Source organism: Corvus kubaryi, unplaced genomic scaffold (genome assembly GCF_017639235.1).
Source record: "Corvus kubaryi isolate FWS band 111438036 unplaced genomic scaffold, C.kubaryi_AGA036_p1.0 67, whole genome shotgun sequence".
Taxonomy (NCBI): Eukaryota; Metazoa; Chordata; class Aves; order Passeriformes; family Corvidae; genus Corvus; species Corvus kubaryi.
The window spans coordinates 2,712,942-2,736,084 of NW_024582055.1; the positions used below are offsets into that span (position 1 = coordinate 2,712,942).

At 36.5% G+C, this 23,143-nt stretch overlaps 1 long non-coding RNA gene across 1 annotated transcript; it reads right to left on the reverse strand.

Moving 5' to 3' along the window:
* Nucleotides 1-544: 544 nt before the first annotated feature.
* Nucleotides 545-21,237, reverse strand: LOC121674316. The gene is made up of 4 exons (XR_006019548.1): nt 21,026-21,237; nt 15,543-15,746; nt 1,433-1,588; nt 545-933 (listed from the first exon to the last, which is right to left on the reverse strand). It is a non-coding gene; the product is annotated as an uncharacterized LOC121674316 (long non-coding RNA).
* Nucleotides 21,238-23,143: the final 1,906 nt, after the last annotated feature.

A 23,143-nucleotide genomic window follows, 5' to 3' on the forward strand; every position in this document is an offset into this window, starting at 1 on the left:
CGTCCCTCCCTCCTAATCCTCCGATTAGTCCCTGGTCGATTTACTCCCCCTGTTCAACCCCCCTTTATAAGGTATGGTCACCCTGCAACTAGTGCTTGTTCATCACGGATTCCCTTCAGTAAGTCTTGGGTTGTATCCAGTGGCAAGCCCCTCGCTACTTTTTCTCTCTCCCTTCGTTGGGGGCTGCTGGCTGCTACAGTGTCTGGAGCCTTCACTCCCCTGGGTAGAGCAGAGGCTTCAGAGGAGCAGCTTTTAAGCTCTGTGCCTCCGGCTGTTCCCCACTCCTGCTGCACACCGCTGGAGCTAGCCTGGGCAGTGGACAGCAGCGGTCACTGCGACAAATAACATTACTAAGAACACTTGAACAAAGGCTATGGAGAATAAAAAACCCATCATTTTCTATTTGCCCTGAGTGTCTTCACCATGTAATGTAGTATATTGGACACAAGTCTAATATAAATTCATTTCAAGATAACCACAGGCACTTTTTAGCTATCTTGTTTGCGACATCCCATCTGGTTATGGGAGACTCATCCATGTTTTACCTCAAATCACCTGCTAATTTGGGCCCAGAAAGAATATAAATTGTATAATTATGCCCTTTACATCTCACACAGTGAATAGCATCCACAGCCTAATGGAGAACAATGGCAATAGTTTCCAAGCTTGAAATGTTGTTTTCCTTACTTGAAAATAGCAATTTAAGTATAAGCAGTAGAAAGGTGAATAAGGTCAATGACCAGTGATAGAAGTTTTGTTACAACAGATATTTTTATTAAGAAACTTTAAAAGTCAAACAAGGTAATTCCTAAATCTCTAGTGCTGCTGATGTAATATTAGTTAATCATGTTAATCACCTTTATTCTGTTTCAAGTATCTGTCGTGGGGCCTCAGAGTACTGGATGGGTGCTCCTTGGTGTGGAGTTCTTAAACCTAAATAAATTAATAAATAAATAAAATCAGCAACCTGTCCTCTAGAAAAGCTATAATTAAATTTTCATTACTTTTCCTTTGGATGCACATACCTAGAGCACCCTTGTAGATTCCTGCCTTAATCCAAGTTGGTGTGACTAATTAAAATCCCTTATCATCCATTTTAAGGCATAAAACACTACATAAAATGTCTTTTAAGATATTTCTATCAAACAGTACTGCCTGTGATTTCAACCACTTGACAAAATTTACTTAGATAGAAGAAATAGGATTGCATCATATTCTTTATACCTTTGTAGTCTGAAATTGATGTAGCATTTTCTTAGAATGTAATGTTAATGCTAAGAATTCCACCCCTGCTGATTGGACAAGTTTTATAACATACCTGACCCATGACATGGGTATAGATAACTTACAGACACTGAACAGAATTAACAATGACTAAACTCTGCCTTCCCAGTGTAAAAACACTCAAAAATATTAAATAATTCAGAAATACCTCTTCAACAAACAATAAGGTAGACTTCACATCTGTTCAGCCAAAGCCAAGGAGAAAACCATTATGATTCTGTCAGTTTGGGGTTTCGTACTTGATTGCAATTGTGGACTTGTTAGGAACCCAAATATGCATCCATCACTTCAGAGAGTCTGTTTCCTGCAAGTTTGGAAAGCATAGCGTGGACAAGCTGATTCCCATTACCACATGAATCTCAAGTCTCATCAAAGCTACTGAAGCAAAAGAGATGCTTAACTGAACTGAGGTTTTGATGAAGTAACATACTGCTTACAGGCATTTTACCAGATCAAAGGATTTAAATTTGTCCAATTAAGATCACATTCTTCACAAAATCACACCTTTGTGCAAAGTTAATTTTCAAAATCATGATTCTTTCTTGATACAATTATTGCTTGGAAGGAAAAAATATATAAATTAAGTGCACACCTTCATACTATACATTCAATTACATCTGTATTTGGTATTTAGATTGCACACACTAGTATAAATAATGTTTAACCCAGTTACAACTAGATTAAAAATATGTTCACGAGAAGGCAAAATAAAACCTGAAACCCCTTATTTTGTAGCATAAATAATAAGAATCTTTCTGGAACTTACGGATTTAATTGCCAAGAAACATTAAATAAGAGCAGGTGTCTTATTAACTAGATCACAATTACTTGTTTTATTAGAAATTTGTATGGACAGTTACTATTCTGTTCTTATGATATAAAATAACTGCACATAGATTTGATGAATCTGAGAGCTATGTGCTTTGATTACTATAATCTTAAAATTTGCTAATTAATTCCTTGCTAACAAAGAATCATGACTTTTTCTTTGTGTTTTTATTTACCTAGCAATGTACTGTATAATCTTCTCATTTTTCATAGAAATCAATGTTTTTAAATATGTTCTGTACTTTTGTCTTCTCCTATGAGAAAATTTTTAATTATTCCTATTCTTGGATCCCTCTAGTCACAATTCTGTGAAATATATATGGTGCAGAGGTGATGCAAAAGGCATCAGAGATGTGTGGGGTAGTGGCAAATCTTCAGTTAGCATGAAGTTTTACAGGTCTGTGAAACGCGTGTGGGGTATGGGAATAAGAGTGGTGAATGTTGTGTTCCTGTAAGACTGCTTGAAATTCTGGGTAGATTTCAGAACACCATGTAAAATGTCAGACTTCAGACTGTGTAAACTATCATAGGTCCGACGAAGTCAAATGGAGGTTAAAGCATCATGATTTCAATCTTGGCATTTTGTAGTCTGGCATGCTGCTGTAGTCTCATACAATTCCTCATCTATAATTTAACACTTTAAAGTGCCTTTTCCCCTGTATTTTGACTGACAAAGAACAACTTTGTTGATTTATGCTTTTTTGTACATTGGAATTTTCCCCCTTTCTTCTGTGTAGATAAAAACATGTTTGTTTCTTATGCAGCAACACCACCCTGTTACCTCCATTTTCTTTATGTAACACTACTTTTTTTCTTCTTTCATTTTAGACTGCAAGCAAACATGTCCACCCTCATGTCCACTCTGGCTCAGCATCTTCTTGTTAATGAAGTGTGACAAGTTATAGTAATAATTTCCTCTGATATCAGATTGTACTCTGGACCTTAATGACAGTTCCTTATCAACAGTTCCAATTACCAATGCATCCCTAATTCATTCTTCTGTGCTTGCCCACATTTCACAACACTTAGCCAGCTGCCACAACATCCTAAGAAAAACCTTTATTGATTATTCCCTTTTCAGATACGTGATCTTCTCATGTCTCTGTTTTCACAGCAGAACATGATCAATGTGATCACCTGCTGTCCCCCTACTAGTCTGTCTTTTACTGTCCCTGTTACCTTTGCAAACTACAACTGCAAAACAGAATAAAACTTTCAGAAACTATTATATGTCAGCTACAGCTGAGGTTTTGCTGCTAAGGAAGTTTTCCTTTTCTTTTAGGTACTAAGGCAGTCATTAGTGCAAGAAGTTTAATAGCTTTCAGATTTTTGGTTTTTTATTCTTTTGCCACTCTTCATTATCATAATCCATCGCTTATATCTGATGTTTAAATTGAGCCTGCAAACCTACTCAAGCTGTAGTTCCAAATAGATGTGTTAGCCTCAGGGGCTGAGTCAATATAAAGCCAGAAAAGTATTCCTTAGAGGAGATATCCATTCTGGTAAGAAAGGTTTTAGATGTGAATATCTCCTAGGAAAAGCTAGAGGGATAATCAATTCTTACTAAAAGAAAAAATCCTTGGAGTCCACAGTGCCTGAAAGAAATCCCATCAGTTGACACAACTGAACTGTAGATGAAAATTTTAATTAATGGCAAAACATTATATGTCTGTCAGAGCTACAGGAGGACAAATGCCCATGCCACAGATGAGAAGCCTCTCAGCTGACACTTAACTTCTTTAACAAGACATTCAGAATGCTTAACAAGCAGGACACCACTGCAGCAGAGACGCAACAGTATCTACCACTGTAAATAGGAACATTCCTTTCTGTTATCTCCTAAAACAAGTGCCCTGTGTGTTCAATCCAAGATGCATAAACACAATCTGGGTAACTAAGAATGCTATTTTCCCTAATCTACATTTAAAGAACATTTCTTCAAATTTTCCCCTGTGCAGCACTTCTACATACAACTGAAACTATGTTTTATCCTGCATATTACTCAACATAAACAGCTATCAAGCTTTCAGAAAAGAGCCAGTGCTCCTGATACCTCTCTTCCAGTAAGAACTAATAATTATAAAATTTTAATTTTGGTGCTGAGGGGTACACTGTTTTGTTCTGTGTCCAGCCACACAGGTCTCTGGCCCATCAGTAGCAATAATGGCAAACATAGCCTGTATGGCATGAACTACTCAGGCACTTCAGATAAAATCATGGCCAGAATGAGAATTTGATGGTCAGAATGTGAGGCCTTCAAAATTTCTTTCTCATTTTCTTCACTCAAATACTTCACTCAAACTTTATTCAGGCTAGGCCTCAAGGAGAATTAGGCACTTAAGTACTGTATAAGACTTCTGAAACAGAATACCTGTTTGCTATCCAACACCATAAATGCCTTTGGGTTTTCACAATGAAATTACTATGGTTGTGTTTGTAACACCAAGTTCTTGAGTGACCTGAGCAAAAGGCAGCAAAATTATGGCTTTCCTCTGCCTCCTTGTGTTAGCCTGCTCCAGTATACAAACTCTGACAAAGGTACTGGTTTGAGAGCTACAGAAAATGCTCCGTGCTTCAGTGGATGCAGATCACATCTCCCACTTGAAGGTCATAGTTCTCCTAGGAAGCTTAAGTCTTTCCCGCTTCTGTTTTGGGCAGTATAAAAAGACCAGTGGGTCGCTGAATACAAGTCAAGGATGCCTAACCACATCTCAGTTCTGGTTTTCTATTTTCATGTGCAGTGTGTTTCTGGTTGTTAGGGTCGATTTGATGGAATAAAAATATGCAGAAATTTGTAGCAGTGGGCCACTTTAACAGAAACTTTGCTTGTACTTTGTGCTAAAGCCTATATTCCAAGTTCATGTATTCCATACATTAATAGTTAATATGAAGAGATATAATCTTAACAAGATTTGTCTATTTGAAGAAATATTTCAATGCCAACTTCATATTTACTAAACTAAAAGCTGTTCTTAGTTTTTTTCTTTATATTTTATTAATAAGACCCCCTTTTGCTTTCTCAGTTTAAATAAAGAACTGTGATTAACTGTAAAACTGATTGCTTAAAGTAATTAATCATTTTCCTTATGAAATTTCCTGGGTAAATTAAGGATCGTATAATTGAAGGGTTTTCTCTTGTGTAAATGGAATACACTGAGAGCCTTGACTGAGAAATAGATGTATTGCCCAAACACCTAGAGGTTTTTCTTTTTTATTCTTTTGCTGGAATGAATACCTCTGTGGCAGGAGTGCAAGAGAACATTGTTTTTAATGAATAGAAACATATTGATACCTTCTTAATAATACTAATTTTCTTAAAAAGAAAATGTTTAGCTATATTTTTTTTTAATTCTAGTAACAGCATTACTCTAGTTTACATCCAGCAAAAGTGAAGTATAAAGTGCTATTTGCTTACAAGTATCTCAGCAAACCAAAGCTGTTTTTGCAGTGGCTTGCTCAGAGTTATACCAATCTGGTCTTTTAACCAAAAGAACTCCCATTTTTTTCTAGGACAAAGCCAATATGCATCAAATAACCATGTGGAATGGAAAAGGAAGGCCATCAGAAAACCCAAGACATACAAAGAGGTAGAATGTATGTGTGCATGTATGTGTTTTTAACCATGCTGAAAAAATAAATATTGAGACTGATAAAATAAATGGGAGAACAAAACTTGTCTGTTCCTTGAGGCCATTAGGAAACAGCATTCCTTCTGAGATTCTTAATGATAAACAGGAGTGGGCAACATTAAATACTGAAAAGTATGGAAATGTATAAGAAGATTTTGAAAATAATAGGAAGAAATCAGAAGTTGTTAAGTAGTGAGAGCTTGACAGGGGTCGAGTTGTAATAATGAATTGTTCACACTGATATTTGAGACTAATTCAATCCTACCATAAGTGAAAAAAGTCTCATTCTTTTATATTTACTTACTGGAGGATGGACTGCTGCTCAGAGAATTTCCTCAGAGTGCATGCTCTGTTTAGTTCTTATTTACAGCATCATCAGAAAAGCAATAGCATGCTAATGAAACATTGTGCCTAACAGTTCATCAGAAAAACCTGCAATTAGCACAGTATTACTGATTTAGATTTTGAAGACAAATACTCAATTCCTGCCAAGCTACACTACAGATATCATAGGTTAAAAGGACTCTAGAAATTCACAGCAAGCTCTGAGATATCTCTACAAACAGGGCATTTCCAAGAAGGCAAAAATATCTGCATCCTTGGTCTATGTGAGATTCTCCTGCTCTGACTTAAGCCCTAGTTATCCAGCATCCAAGAGGGAAAAGAAAATACAATTATTAATTTCTGTGCAGTGTACCATAATCAGGCATTAGGAATAGTGTGGCCAGCAGGACCAGGGAAGTCATTCTTTCCATGTACTTGGCACTGGTGAGGCTGCACCTTGGGTGCTGTGTCCAGTTCTGGGCCTCCCAGTTTAGGAAGAATGTTGGGATGCTGGAGGGTGTCCAGAGAAGGGCAGCAAGGCTGGTGAGGGGTCTGGAACAGAAATCCTGTGAGGAGAGGTTGAGGGAGCTGGGGGTGTTTAGCCTGGAAAAAAGGCTCAGGGGAGACCTTATCACTCTCTATAAATCCCGGAAAAGAGGGTGTAGCCAGGTGGAGGTCGGTGTCTCCTCCCAGGCAAACAGCAAGAGGACAAGAGGACACAGCCTTAAGCTGCACCAGGGGAAGTTTAGGCTGGCCATTAGCAAGAATTTCTTCACAGAAACAGTGATGGGGCATTGAAATGTGTTGCCCAGGGAGGTGGTGAAGTTGCCACCCCTGGAAGTGTTTAAGACTGGATGTGGCACTCAGTGCCATGGTTTAGCTGAACAAGGTGGTGTTAGGCCATACGTTGGACTTGATGATCTCTGAGGTCTTTTCCAACCTAGCTGATTTTCTCATTCTGTGATTCTGTAGTCTATTCCTTTATCCATCCAGATAGTTTGTATACCAATTGCATACATAATGTAGCCTTTTCTATGGGAAGCATTATGAATAAAAAATAGTTTCACCAGAATTAAGGTGATTTCCAAGGCTAAGTAATAACAGAGCTGGATAAAGCAGCCAAATTAAAACAAGAACTAATTAAAACCCTTGTCATAACACCATTTGCATTTTATGAAATTATTAAACAATTTAGAAAGTTAATTTTTATTATTCACAGTCTATGGCACTTCCTTGGCCAGGGCTAAATGCAGAAATACCAGAATACTGAGCTACTATAAAGCCCCTTTTCTTATGATGCTGAATATGAGTAAGGATTAGACAGGTGTTACACAGTCACACTCGAGCAATTAATGTCACAAAGACTTCAGCAAGGCTAGGATTTCTCTGACAGTCCACGTATGGTCAAGATTTTTAGGCTGTGGAGCACCAAATCCAGCACAGAAAATAAAGCCAGGATTAAACAAATTAACATAACTGACTGCAGCATATCACAGACACCTTCCTGGTAGATCCTGTTCCTGCTCTTAGAGGAGCTAAATAAATTAGGCAAAATGTAATGTTTACGAACTTGTGCAGTTCTTTCAATTTGAGAAAGACTGAGAAATTCTTCCTATGCTAACAAAAGTGGCAAAAATAGCTATGACTGCTCCAGCTTGCTTTCTTCAGAGAAAGGAGAAAGCAAGCATACAAAACCCCACAGCAATTCATTTGCATTTTCTGTTCTTCCTGTCAGCAGCTTTATATCTTTAGGAGAAATATTGAACGGTTTATTAGAGATCTAATTTCTATTAATGGGAATGTGAATTTCATTCCTATGAGCATACCAGGTTTGGGCATATTTGTTTCATTCCCAAACTGTAAAACAGGTATATCCTACCTCAGTTTTACAGGAATTTTAAGTATCGGCAAATTTTTCAGCTGGAGACACAGAAGTATATGGGTATTTATAGATAGTTTACTTGAAAATGCATAAATGTAAAGGAGAAAAACCCCAAACTGTTACTGAAATAGTATGATGGAAAAACCTTTACTACTCTATGTTTTTCTCCTGATCATTCCTATGATGAAAGACCAAAAAATGTTCACTGTTAAAGAAAAAGCGGTTGAAAGTTTATACACAAGAGGAAAGGCCAGTCAAGATACTGAAATATAGGCCCAGCATTTTAACAGCCATTCTTTTGTTCTGTTTGCATAATATAGATTTCCACAAGTTAAATGGAAAACTAGCTACAGCAGATTACGCTGTAAATTTACATTATGCTGAAATACTTTTTGATTCTTAGAGACTTAAGTCTTTGTTCATACTATAAGCATCAAAACAACTTTATTAAGTGCACAGCATTATACAAGGCTGCATGCCAAAACTTGTAAAATGTCAATGCCATGTTTTTCTTGGAATCTTATAATTAATTCATTATCAGAATAGCTTTGGGGCCTTATTCTGATCCATTTTCTAAACAGTGTTACCAGGAAATTATGTTCTGTGCTTCTGTTTATTTAAAGAATATCACTGCTGAATTTATGACAAGCAAACTAGTTAAAGGAAAGCCTTTGGGGGCTGTAGTAAATTAAAAATGAAAACACACTCAGAGGAATATGGAATTTACAACCAGAAAAATGTCATAAAAAAGTGTACATTTGGAGGTTTATATAAATCAGATACAGCTTCTGTAAATACTTAGAGCATAATAAATACATGATTGCTGAACTCAAAGACTCGTAATTGATGTTACCATATCCTGCCTGACTGCTCCGTCCTGCTATAATAGAAGGCTCCTAAGTGGTAAGGGAGAGGATTTTGTTTGTTACTGCAATGAAGCAGAAGGAAAAGTCAGAAAGAGGTTTACCTTCAGTTACTGAAAAACAACCTGGCCCAAACACACTGAAGGTGGTAATAATAGTCTTTCCAAATATCTCAAGGGCTTTGAATTCAGAGATACATTATATTTTAGTGTAGATTTACTCATAATTTCTTGATGGCACATTTCAGTGATGTTGCCTTATTTTATATTTGGGAAAGATATGTTTTCAAAGTGAACTCAACATTAAGAGGAAAATGTACATGAATAGAAAGAACTCAGCGGGATTACAGCAAATATGAGTCCTTGTCTTTCAATAACATTAGAAAGGTGATCTTAGCAATCCTCCTTAATTTAACAAATTATAAATTCTGAATATTAGCTTTGACTTCCAATAGTAAAATTTCTATTTGAAAAAAAGCAAGATTATAAGCAAAAGAACATGAGCAACTAGGGGGAAAACGCACTTTTCACTGTGATGTATTCTTGTAGAAAAACCGATTGTATTCATGAACTACAAGCTGCCCTGCTCCTAGCATTTAAATTAGGACTAGCAGCTTCCTTACACTTCCACAGTACTCTTGAAAAACTTGAGCTGTAGTTCTATTCAGGACTTCAATGAAGATAACATAGTAGAGTGGTCAGCTGGAGGACAGTCTGCTTCAAAGGCATCGTGGATTAAAGGAACATAATTGCTACGAGGAGAAAGAGACAACAGAGCAGCAGTAGCTCAGCAGTTACACACAATTTTAATGTTTGGATGTCTCTCTCATGCATTGTACCGATGTATCTGAAGTGTACTTCCTACAATTTTCCCCTCCTCTTTTCCATGTCTTGTGACTTCAAGTGCACAGTGTGCTTCCCATTCTCTGCTTGCTTTGCTGAACTTAAGAAGCAACAAAAGAAAACCCTGTTGAGACTGAGGGAATTGAAAGGATGTCAGTAGTCACTTGAATCTTCTCACGTTCTTCGGGTGCAAAAAAAAAAAAGGAGTGATCTGTGAAGCTCATTCAGATGACAGCCAGCAAGCAGTAGACTCTAAATTTGCTACCCTCTCATATGCATTAAAACCTATGAAGGAAAAGATTAAAAGAAGCATGGGACTGGAAGCAGCACTTTTTGAGAGCAGAAATGGGCTGTATACTGCAATAGAGCAGTTGCAAGAGAAGGAAGGTGAGATTTGCAGAGTTAACATAATGTCTCCAAACTTTTCACCAGAAAGTTCCTGTTCCTATGCACCACTTTGTGATTCCCAGCTGGCCAAAAAACATCAACTTGATTTTGCTAAATCACTTTCATTATATTTCAGATCAAACGTTTCATTCTTCTCAATGTCATTTTGTTCAGCTAATTCTTAGTTACAGGCAGCAGGAAAAGTACAAATTTAACATAGCTATTGAAATATTGACAAAGTTCTGCTGCTCCTAAATTCACAAAAAAATCCATTTAACAGGATGATTCAGGACATTTGTAACAAATTAACAGATCAAATTAGTATTTAAAAAAAGAAAACCTTTTTTATTAGGAAAATTGCAGCCAGTTCTAAGTGGAGAACTTTAAAATAGATTTTCTTAAGGTTTTTTCCAATCCAAGTCATTATATGAGCCTATGAAAATACTATTCTTGGTAAAACCCATGGGCAAAATTGTGCCTTGTTTCTCACAGCTTCTGCTTGGAGTCTCTTGGGCTTCAGGTTGTTCCTTTCTCTGAGATGCATTTGGTCCGCACATGGAGGGCGCTGATAAATGCAGAGCATTTTTCTGGTTAAGGAAAAATTTTTTTGACAGCTGCTGACTTCAGGGCAACAGTGATGTCTGATTTATGACGTCTATCATCTTGTTTTATTTGGACAATTCTCACTGCTGAGGGATTTTTTTTTTTTTTTCCTTCTTCTTTTACTCTACCTTCACGTTTGACCTTACAGCCACATTGTGGAATCTTGGATGATGTTCTGGCAGGCCATCAAAAATTAGCCATTTCTCACCAAACTGACAAAACACCCTAACAAAAGCCCAAGTAGTATCTTTCGAACACTTTTATTTCCACTATACAAACTACTGGATCAGGAAATTATTTAGATCAACAAATCTTTCATGGCTAAGTCCTGCAATGTTAAGCTAGCTTGATGCTACACAACCTATGCTTGTGGAATGCTCCAAACTCTTTGGACCTTGGACTAAGTTTTCATGGAAAAGACCAAATTTGCAACTGTATATTTTGGTTTATTCAGAAGATTCCAATAGTTTCTCTTATGCCACACATTAGATAAGTGCTTGAAATAATGCACAGGTCAGGCACCTGCTACTGGTGAGATGAGGAAAGTGTTGGACTAGGCTAAGGGGTCACATTAGATTATCAGAATGGTGCTTTCATAACTGGGGATACGCAGAGTACTTGAACTTGAATTAATTCCTGAGTGAGAAAATGTTACTGAAGATTATTTTCTTCCAGCTAACCCACAGTTAAGGTGAAAGATAATTTGGAGACTGATGCCCAGAGAATTCTGTGTTGACTTTCTTTTGAATTCCCTGGGAATAGAACATAATCTGTAAGCAAATTAAGCAAATATGAGCCATAGTGAGTATTCCATACATAAGTGGAAAATTTAAGCAGTTTTTCTCCAAGTAAATAAAGCATTCTAAATCTTATAAAAGATTTGCTACTTTAATTTTGTATTCTTTCTTATGGGCATTCTGTGACCCTGCAATTTTATTTACTAAGTGGATGAACTAGACGACTATAACCAGACTGAATGAATACTTAATTTGTTAAACAGGAGACAGTACAATCTGACCACTCTGCTGCAGTTTATGCATCTTAAAATGTATAAATTTTTGGTTGCAAAATTACAGATTTCCAGGAAGGAACAGGACCAAGGAAAAGAGGGAAGACCATGAGCAAATTTTTTTGCCAGAAAACTTTTTGGAAAGAATAGTGTACCTACCTATCTCTCTATCAGTATGTACATATAAGTGAAATAACAGCAGTCAGTTACTCTGTGAATTTTTCAGATTCTGAATTGGTTGGAAAATGTTAAAATTACAGGGATAGTGTAACATCCAGCTAGTCTGTCCATACTATTTGACAGCACAGGAAACTTTCAACATTGTGAACCGTGGTTCGAAGCACATCCTCAGAGCTGGTCATGTAATAAAAAATCCTAACTTAGCAACTGCATTTGAATTATTTGTGAATTGTATGCAGTTTAACCTTGCATGAGGAATTTTAGGTTTTCTGCTCCTGCAAGGGTTGATTTCAGCAGGGACACCTTAGCAATGGTCTTTCCAGAACACCAAAAGCCTGTGTTATCATATATACATTTCTTTCCATGAAGCTTGTCTTTCCTTCAACCACTTCTGGTTCTTCCTGATACTTGACTCAGGAATACACATTCTTTTTCAACACTAAACTACCTATGCTTTTCTATACAAAAAGCTTTTTGAGTTCTTGCTATAGACTGCAACATCTTCTACTATAACCTTAAGTAGATTATGCCTGAAAGACTATTTCAGTCCTGAAGCAATTGGTTGAAGATACAAAACAAAATCTGGTTTGTGATTTAAGTGGAAAATTAATACCCTTAGCTTTGTTTCAGAAGAAAATATTTTCTAGATTTATTTTATTTCCATAGTGATGTTAAGAACACAATGCCATTCTATCTATTTTCAGCTATTGGATCTAATGAAAAATAATAAAAAAAAAAAACCAGCAATGAGATAGAAGAGGAAAACAACAAGAAAACACATCTTAGAGGTATTCCTTCCCCAAACTTTTATTAGTCTATTTCTCTCTGATGGCTCTGAAGGCACAGGTCTCTCAGTCATTGCAGTAAGCCTGCCCAAGATGCTAAGGTGGGATAACAAGGTGGGGTTTATTGTGCGGCTACATCTATTCCATGCTGTAGGGAAATGAGTGCACAGTTAACTTTAAGCAAGACAGAAAAGTCATCTAAGTCTTGTCATGTAAAAAGAGGGTATTTTAGAAAAGAATAGCCTTGTAAAGAATTGCTATCAATTTTGGATATGACCCTGTGACCCTAACATTTTCCAGATATACAAGCAAAACAGTATGCTGTGAGGAGACATCTCTGTGCAGTACTGATGAGACAACTGCTGTGTCCATTTCCTCTGCCTGCACTTTAGAAAGAGCAAAAGAAAACTAAAGAGCTTTCAGAAGCATGCTTCAACAATGAGCTGAACTCTGAAAATCATGTTTGTCCTCAAGTTAAAAGGACACCTCTTCTGTAAATCCCTATTTAGGAAGATCTTTCAGTCTAGCAAAGTACAACATGAGCTAACAGTAAGATATGGAATCTAAGAAAATGCAATATAAAACTGGTATAAGAGTTCTAGTTTAGATAATTCTAACTTGAATTCAGAGAATTCTAAGATAAGTTCAAAATTCCATTGTATGGAATACTTCATCAGAAAACCTGAAGTTTAACAGTCAGGGTATTTTGTTCAGCCTGTTTGTTCCTTTAGATCTTGTTTTGTAAAACAAAGCTATTTTAACACCTGTCAAAATTACTTTTAGGCATCCAGCAGTGCACCACATAAAAAAAATCATAAGACCAAAAAATATTGTGGGGTGTTTATGCTCAATAACAAGTTCTGATATGGGAATCAACAACAGTATATTTTTTGAATACAAAGTTCCCCATTCAGTCCATTCAGTTAAGTACTTGCAAATAAGCACAGAACTGAGAGTCACAAGTTGGGAAAATGAGCCAGGAAATTCTTAAGCCTGTTTATAAAGCAGGACAAAAAGGGCAAGATTTAAAACCATCTTTTGTTGTAAAATCCTCAATCCTTAAATTTAAGGCTTTTCTAGGAATTTCTTATTTTCCAAGTTTAAAACTTTGCTTGGTTTTTGGAATTTGTTATAAGGAACAGGAATATATATGAACAATGTATTAGAAGTAGGTTCTGAATATGAGCTACTTGCACTTTTGATCTCTTTCTAGCAGAAATGGAAATTTATATTATTCTCTTTAAATCTATTTCATAACTGAATCTCTTAAACAGAGAATATTTTACCACAGGCTTTTGAGGTTTGTTTTGCCTCAGTTGCACATTGGGTTTGTCACCAACAGGATACTCTTCCAATGGAAAAAAAGTCATGTATTAAGATTTGCCTCCCTAAAATGATAAGAGCATATTGATAGACTTAAAAATTACTGCAATTACAGCAAAATAGCAGAGCAGAGTGAGGGAAAATAAATTGTATATTATGTATTATTAAAAACTAAAAATATTAATCTTGAAAGTTATTGTTTAAATTTAGTAATGCCTTTTGGTGGCCAGCTGCTTTAGGTAAAATCAGCTGGTAATCTTTTTGAAATACAATTTTTTTTTTAAATCCATAGTAAACTATTCCTTTGATTGGGTAAATATTATAAATAATCATAAGGGACTTTTGGATTCCGTGAGATGTAAAGCAATATAGGAAACCAAAAATATTATGGACGTGAATGGTTTGATGTCCTCAAATATAGTAAAATTCTGAAAGCAACAGTTTTCTCCACAAATAATGTAGGGGCTAAAATTAAAACGGATATTTTCTCTTAGTCATATACAGCATTTTCAGTCAATTACAACTAAAAAACAATGAAATTCTAAAAAATGTACAATTTATTCACTTTCTGTAAGTACATGCTTTTCCCTTCCTGTTCCATATATCACTTGTCCCCTATGTATACTGTTATTTTTTGATAAATCTTCAGTTTTCAGATTGCATACCTCATATAATGCTAACAAAACTGTACTTTTAGAAAACATCACCACAAAATCTCTTGACTTTCAGTCTATGCATAAAAATGAATTGCTTCCTGAAAACACTGTATTTTAGATACCCGTTTTGAATGTTATCAATTTATATGATGTACATGCTGCAATGAAAAGGAAAGACTATTTAGTGTGTGTTTCTAAGGTATCAGTTAAAGTTTATGCAGGCCTTTCAGAAAAGCTACACAGAATTTTACACATCAGGGTGAGCCCACTGGACTGATCTGAAACATTCAGTGAGAAATCAGCTCTATTCATTTTTAACCTCTAGTTGTAATTACCAATATTTTGCTAGTGCTGACACTAATAAATTCTAACTCACAAAGATTTTTCTTTGGCTCAAGTCAAAATTCCAAAAACAGCAGCAAATAAGAAATCATTAAAATTGCAAAAAGCAAAGACCAGATATTATTGAAACATTCTGAAGATGCTTCTTAGCCCTAAATTCTGTAAAATCTATTTTGAACTGTCAAAAAATGCATTTGTTTTCACCACAGTTCAGAGTTATGTGAATCCAAGGGATGGGAACAAATTTTCTTTGCTGAGCATGCAAAATTTAGATGACTGAAGGTTACTTAACATGTTAAGTAATTTTTTACTCCAGCATACAAGCCTTTATTAACTAAAAGCCTGGGGGCTTCACACTCTCACAAGAAAAGATGTGAAATACAAAACCAAACATTATCAGTTATGGGATAAGTACATGCACTATATCCAGAGGCTGATGTCAGAATTCAAACTGAAGGAAATTTGTACTGAAGACTGAACAGTAACTTGTTAATTTAGGCTTTTTTTCCCCCTGGTATTCAAATACACAAAGCAGTTGTCAAACACAGCTTCATAAATCCAGCGCATTAAACCCTTCAGGCTTGAAATTTTAATTCCCCAATTACCTGCACTGGAATTGTCAGCAGTGTAAGATGTGTAGTATCCCATACTAGTCTGTACATATTGCTCCTATTCCAAGTTGGATGGTAATTTGTCTCCAGTCCTGGAAAAGGCTAAGCAAGGATGGTGTGCTGCCGTTCCAGTGAACATAGTTGAGGCAGTGATGGGAGCCATGTGCTGATGGAAAATAAATCCAGTGCAGAGGTCTGCTGTGGGGGAAAACAGTAAAACTCAGGAGGATTGGATCAGTTTTCTAAGGAGGGGTAATTAACTGGCAATCACTGAACTACACACCAAGGATCAGTATCACGTATGAAAAGGATACACCACTATAGCAGATGCAAAAACATTATTGAAATCAATAAACTGCTAAAAATGTTTAAACCCACTTCTATAATACCACACTATTCCAGTTACACACCTTCACATAGTGATGTGACCAACCTTGGCTCTTGCAAGTACCCTTTACCAGCTTTTCTGGGAGCCTTCCATCTGCACACACCGTGTGCTGGAAGTGTGGGCACTCCAGCTCTAGGTGTACTTGTGCAGTTCCTGAAGTCTGCTGGTTGTGCCCTGCTGAGAAAGCACCCCTGGAGTTCCCCCCATGGACCTCTGCACACAGGGCATGGGGTGAAACAGAAGCAAGGGCTTGTGAGCTGGTGCAGGAAAACAAATTAATTTGGAAAAAATTCTGATAGATTAAAGTAGTATTTCACGTATTTTGGAAAAAGAATGCATTGGTAGACCTCTATGAGGGCTTTGCACCTTGAGGTTTTGTTATTTGCTGATTCAAAATTAGCACTCTAAAGTTTAATTGTTTTACAAAATCTCTCTAACTACACTTGATACAGAAACTACACGGAGGTCTGCTCTGCTATAGCTCAATTTATTTTAGCTGCTGGAGCATCCTCTCTATTTGTCCAACTATACATCAGTTTTTCTTTATGGAAGGATAAGAAATCTGATTTTACCATATCAAATGAGATGAAATATTTTTTAGAATCTGTCCTCGAGGTATCTGGTTTTAGATCATGAGATGAAGGATCAATATTCTTTGTTTTCCTGATGATTCAATTGAAACATAATGTATGAGTCACAGAAGATGTTCTATTAGGTAAGTGCCCCAAGGTCAAGCATACAGATCGGATCTTTGGAGTTTTTCATTACTGTGTTCGCCATATAAACATAATTTAATAAAGCTCATTTTAATTGATATATTTTCTCTTTAATTATTCCTTCCAGTCATAGGACAGGAAGTTTACCGTCAGATAGTGTCACATACTGGTATTAAAATATTTTACCCACTACATAAATTAATTAACAGCAACAAAAGCTATAGCCTATCTAGAGTAAATGGCATTAGGTGTAATTATGAGTAAACAAAGCTTGTCCCTAAATTCTTTGAGCCTATGTACAGTTGGATTACAGCAACTCTATTGGGCAGTAACCTATTTGCCTAGTAATTGTGACTCATACAAGCACTATAACTACACTGATTAATTTTCCCTACAGACTCTGTGGTAGGTTAATTAAATGATCCATTCTAAATAATGACAGTCTTTTACAAGTAGCCCTGCAGGAACTGAGCTATTACTTCAAAAGACATGAGCCAAAGAGAAAATAATGAAGGTGAACCATAGAAGGTCCTCTTGAAAATATATATTTATACAGAAACACATAGAAACTCAATTTTTAAAATGCCATACTATTATGCCATACTATTTGACAGTGTTATTTACTGATATACTATCTCATGCAGTAAAACAACTACTGAAGCATTAAGGTCAAATGAAATATGCCCAATATTCCATGGTAAAGCATCAAAAATTTTTGGCATTGCAATATCTTGCTAAATAACTCAGTTTGCCATTGGTGAATTCGTAAATGAACTTGCTTTTAACAAGTTACCCAAACAAGATACCCAAACTCATCTCTATGTACTCCCTTGGCAAGGTGACTACAAACTGTAATGCAAACACTCCTGCCCATGAATTGCTCTACCGCTTCTTTCTCTAACATTTGGCCCTTCAGAAGTCAGAGGCTCTTGATTTGCAAATAAGATTTGACAAGTACTTTAATTCATCAAAATCACAGAGAATTACCTCAGCTAAAAGTGATTTAGAATAACATACAAGATTGCCAAACATTCTGCTGCTGGAGAAAAAACATATAATGGTAGTTTATGTAATAGGAAACACAGTAAAGAGAAAAGATTCTGATACCTCATTTGAGACCATCACTGTAAAAAAGTCAAGAGAAGGATCAGATTTTAGTAAATTCTTCTTTAGTGCCAAATAAGTATGTATTAAAAAAAAAAAAAAAGAAAAGGGTCAGCTCTTTAGACAATGGTGAATCCAAAAGTATGAATTAGCAGTCAGTAATGGAACCATGTCCTCTTCAGGACATACATGAGAGATAGCAAACGGTTTTCTTTCTGTGATTTCTGTTGTCTTATGATGTTGGTAGTAAGGATAACTGAAAGTACAAAGCAGCATTTCACACTAACTATAATACTTCAATAGGTTGTTGGGAATTAGGATGTTAGTCTTGCATCTCTTGGTCATTATGAAAGGTATTTTGCAGATGATTTGTCAAGTGTGAGAAGACAGGACAATGCTTGCTGAGGGTTGCTGAAGCCTCATACAGCCCCCACCAGAACATTCAAGATTCCTGCTTTGCACTTATTTTTCCTGCAATGTGGAGTGTCTGTGACATTATTATGAGGTGGACCAGATGTAGAGGCAAGGGCATGCACTTTGTGACATCCAGCCTTCATTCATCCATAGCTTTATTCTTATGATTTATGTGGGTGAAGTAAATCTCACCTTTATTCAGTAAAATTTGTATTCAACCTGAATAAAACCACCTGCACAAATTTGTATACATCTGGCTAACCATGGAAAGCATTTATCAAAGTTTGGTACCTTCGACTTGCAGCTGAGGAGTCCTGCTACCCCATGAGTGATCTCTAATATCACTGAATTGTTATCTAAAGTCTAAAAATCTAAAAACCATTCTAAGCAACGGTTCTATACAAAAACTCTTGTGCCAGTCAGTGTTTTTGCTACACTAGGAAGTTTAAAAATATCAAATGGATCGTCCTCTGAAAAATCTCAGATATAGAAAAGTCTAGTTAAGGTATCCCAATTCTATTTATGGTTTGAAAATTTTTGAATATAAGAGCTGATACTGGAGAGCAGTATGGAAAATGAAGATTTTTTGAAAATTTTAAAATTTGAAAAGTTATTTCTCCAATAGCTAATAGCAATACCTCTGTGAGCACACCCAATATAATGCCATGAGAGCTAAACCAGCTTTATTCAAACAAATTTTAGCTAGAACTTTTGCTATTACAAGATATTTAGCTTCAATAAATGGGGATAATATGGAGTATGTGAAGAAGCAGAACTTTACATACCTGTGTAGGAGGAAATGGATTTGGTTTTTAAGTTTTTAAATATTTTGGGTTGGTGGGGTTTTTCCCCATCAGGCTACAACAGTTGTGTATATTTTCATTTTCTGAGATCTCTATTTGGCCCTTAGCTGATTTCTTGTTTTCCTTCTCTTTCAGATTACTAGTTACTCAGTGAAGAGCCTAGCTCTCTTCTCACTGCTTTTTCTCTGTTAATTTTATTACTACAGAACTAATTTGGACTTACAAATTTCCTACTGTTTTTTCAGAGATGCTATAAGAGTGATTAACTCTTGCTCTTAAGTAAGTAGTGAGAACCATGATATCATCTAATTTTCACCTGAGACAAACCACCATGTCATCTCATTTCCACCTAAACAGTCTTCAGAGGAAGACAGGTAGTGTATATCCAGAGAGAGAAAGGAAAATCATTAAAGAAATAGATAATTCAAGTGTCATTTGCTGTTATGGCAATTGGCATTTTAGGGCTATGTAAAAAATAAGTTATAGGAAACAAAGTAGACTTATTACATTAATCAGTTACTTTGGGAAATATATAAATATTGAATTTTCTCTACCCAGTTACACTAATATGTTAAATGAGAAAGCTTAAGAATTGGGGAACAGGTATTAGAAAGCCTTCTGTAATATTACTTGTGACATGGATTTCCACAAAGGTCATATTGTATCCTCTGTGGAAAAAAGGGTGAATGAATATCAGAATGAACTATTTTCTTGTTTTCCCTAGTTACAAAAGCAGTAAAGACCTTTAAACCTCAGTGAAAACAATGTTTAGAGTTTTATGATGCAATTTCTTTGGTCTTATGTTAGACAAAGTGTATATTATGTAGTCTCAGCCTGAATCCAGTGTTAGCCGAGTACACTATTCTGAGGGAATTTCATCTGAGACATGGGCATCTTCACACATCTGAAACTAAACTAAGTTATTCCTGTTAGTCAAAGAGAACTTATTTTATAGATCAAACTTGCTGAGAAACACGTCCCTTGTTATATATTAATGTCACTCAAACATGAACAGGCTTCTCACTTTCACCAGTTTCCTATCAGTTTTCTTATTTGGACTAACTGCTGCTAATTGGATTAAGCGGAGATAAGAACAAAAGAAAGCATAATAGGATTAAAAAGTAATTCCTAATTTATGATTAGGGCCCAGTTTGATTCCCTGAGTGCTACACAAAGCTGAGCACAACGGTAGAAAGGTTGTAACTGAAGGTATTTCAGTGAAATAAGTCTGCTGTGACTAAACAGGATGATAATCACACTCTTTCTGCACCTTCATTAGAGACCAGCATAGGTACTGACTGGCAAAGGAACCAGAGTTACAACCACTAAAGCCAAGCCAGAAGGGAACATTTCTGACGGGTCAAAACCAAAATATGCTGTCGTAGATTTTATCTGAAGAATCATTTAATCTCTCCTTTTGCATATGTAGAGAAAGTAAATTATCTCCAATTATTTCTAACTGGGGCAATGTTGGTGCATCATCGCTTTCAAATAGCACTCACCATCACAAATGGCTAAACCATGAGTGTGGGAAGACCTCATCCTTCCCAAAGATGATTGCTCAAGGTCAGTGCAGAAAAACCAGCACCACACTCACGCCAAAGATGAGAGGAGCTTTAGTCTGAAAACCATGTGCATGTTTTACCGCAATGGAAGTCATAGAGGCGCGCCTCCTCACTGTGCCATTCAGTGATTCAGAACCAGACAAAACCTGCCAAAAATCATAGCTAAAAAAAACATGTCACATTTTCTGAATGCCAGGCGGAAAGGGAAAATCTGTTTACCATCTTTGCTATAAAGGCAACATCTTATTTATGTTCCAAAGTTTTCTATCTCAAATGTCAACAACAATTAGAGTATGTGTGGGAATGAAATACAGAGCCTGTGTTGCTTGAGAGATCCCCATGACAAATTATCAGCCCTTAAAACCTCTCATGCCGTCCCAGTCTCCTGCCCTCAATTTCACGCCCCTAATCCCCAACAGGACAGGGCTAATGAAACTGGCTTCACCAGTCAGATCACAGACAGCATAAGTGACCTGCCCTTTCTTACCTTGCAAAGTGGGGAGAGACAGAAATGCAGCAAGTGACACAGTTGCCAAAAGCACTATGGAGGCACAAGATGAAGAGAGCAAAATTGAGTCTCATCTTGCTGAGACACATCGGGTGGATTGTTGAGATGAATGAGGGTCTTTCCTTCTCCCTCCTCACACCCTGCAATCTGCTTCTGCTTGCACTGGAAAAAAAACCAAACATTGTGTTAAGGATATAGAAAAAAACAATAAATCAAAAATTTCATATGGATTTACAACTTTTTCCTTGACACAGTTTAAAAAAATTAAGGTGATCTTGTTTACCTATCCTCATATATAAGTATATAAAATGAATAATTCCTACAAAGTCAGCAGACATCCCTCTGAAGAGCAGAGCTTTACCTTGAATTCTGTGTTTTAATTTTTAGCATTTTTATCAAAACAAAACAGTCTTCATTTTCATTCCAATTGTTTCTCTGCTATTGGAAAGATTTACATTTACCTTTCCCATGCTGAAGGTCACAAAATGATGGATTAAGCCTTAAAAATAACCAGAAAGCATAGCTGAAAGACAGAAGAAATATTGAAATAATAGATCTTTTTTTGTGTTGATTTTGAAGATGAACATTTTATATTCCTGATGAGTATTTCTTAAAAAGTAAATTCAAAGTCACATAATTACATATGAAAGAGAACATTTAAATGACATTTTTGGTACTTTGGCTAAAGAACTAGGTATTTATAATTCCAGGCAAATTCAATTTTTAAATATAAGTTTAATGTGATTACTAATGTTAGTCTCATTAATGCAGTAGTTTTAAACCAGAACAGACATAGACTGAACAAAGAGGGTGGGAAAAAATGCACTGGATACAAACACGTCAGCCAGTGCAAAACACCAGACACCAGTCACGTGGGGATATCACGTATGGCTCTAACTCCATACCTGAAGTCAGCAGTCAAGCAGAGGGGCAGAGGTATCTATTTGGCCTGGCCCACCTACAAGAGTGTCTTGGGGTGACTTTATGATGTGTATCCCCTATTGCCGCTCTGTGCCCAGACGTGATTCCTGTGCCTTTCTGTGTCTTTAAAACTGGGTGTGAGAGAAAGAAAGAAAAGCCAGATGAACTTTTCAAAGCAGTTTGTGCTCCAAGGTCACACTACTCCTCTGAGTGCTTCTGCAGTGGCAGGAGCGAAGGAAGCACCCTTTGCTGCTTTTCAGCCAGCTTTCGGCTCTGCTTTCTCCAGAGAGAGACGGAGAGTTAAACTTTTTTACCTGGGACTTCGGCTTCTTCTCTTCTGGAACTGTTCAGAACACCAGAACTCACAGGGAGAGTTTTCCACTGAGGCCCTGAAGGGGCCCAGGCTGACCCAGCTCCAAAGAGGGGAGAGAGAGAGACCAAAGCCAAAGTAAGGACTCTGAGAATTTACCAGGTTCTCTCCACAGCAAGAGGTTTTATTATTTAGCATTATTCTTTTCCCATTGTGCATTGTGCCTGTTAAATAAATAGGTTTTTTTTCCTTTCCTCCGAGGAAAATTTTTCCTGAACCTGATGGGGGAGGGATGGCTGTAACCTGCCTTCTATCAGAGGATGTTCAGATTTGGACATTCCTCCCAATTTGTCTCAAAACCAGGACAAGGAGAAATTGCTGATCTACCAAATAGCCCAATTCCATTTTGCAACGTCACTTTCTGTCCAGTGTTGGAACTGCTTCTGGAGGCAGAGCCCTCCAGGGAATCTTTGCCTTCCATATGTCACTTCAAATTTTTAAACCACTCACTTTGAGTTCAGTAGTGGTTATCTGAAAACAAAAATATAAAGAAAAATAATAAAAAATACATATTTCATGGTATTTTCAAGTAAAGTTGTAAACAAGCCTCATTCTCTTGGTCATATTCAGCTTGAGCAAGATCAATCAGTAAGGTAGAAGAAATGAATCATGTTTAGAGCGAAGGCAACAGGAAAGTAGCTTGCATTTTCGATCATTATCAAAAAGTCTAGGAAGGCTCTGATTTTTTCAGAAGATTGGCAATCAGTACCTTTCCTAAACCATCAGATTTTCAGTATCTGGAGTTGTGTATGCAACACAAATTTCAAATCTTATTTGCCCCTTCCTATACACACTCTATTTTAACT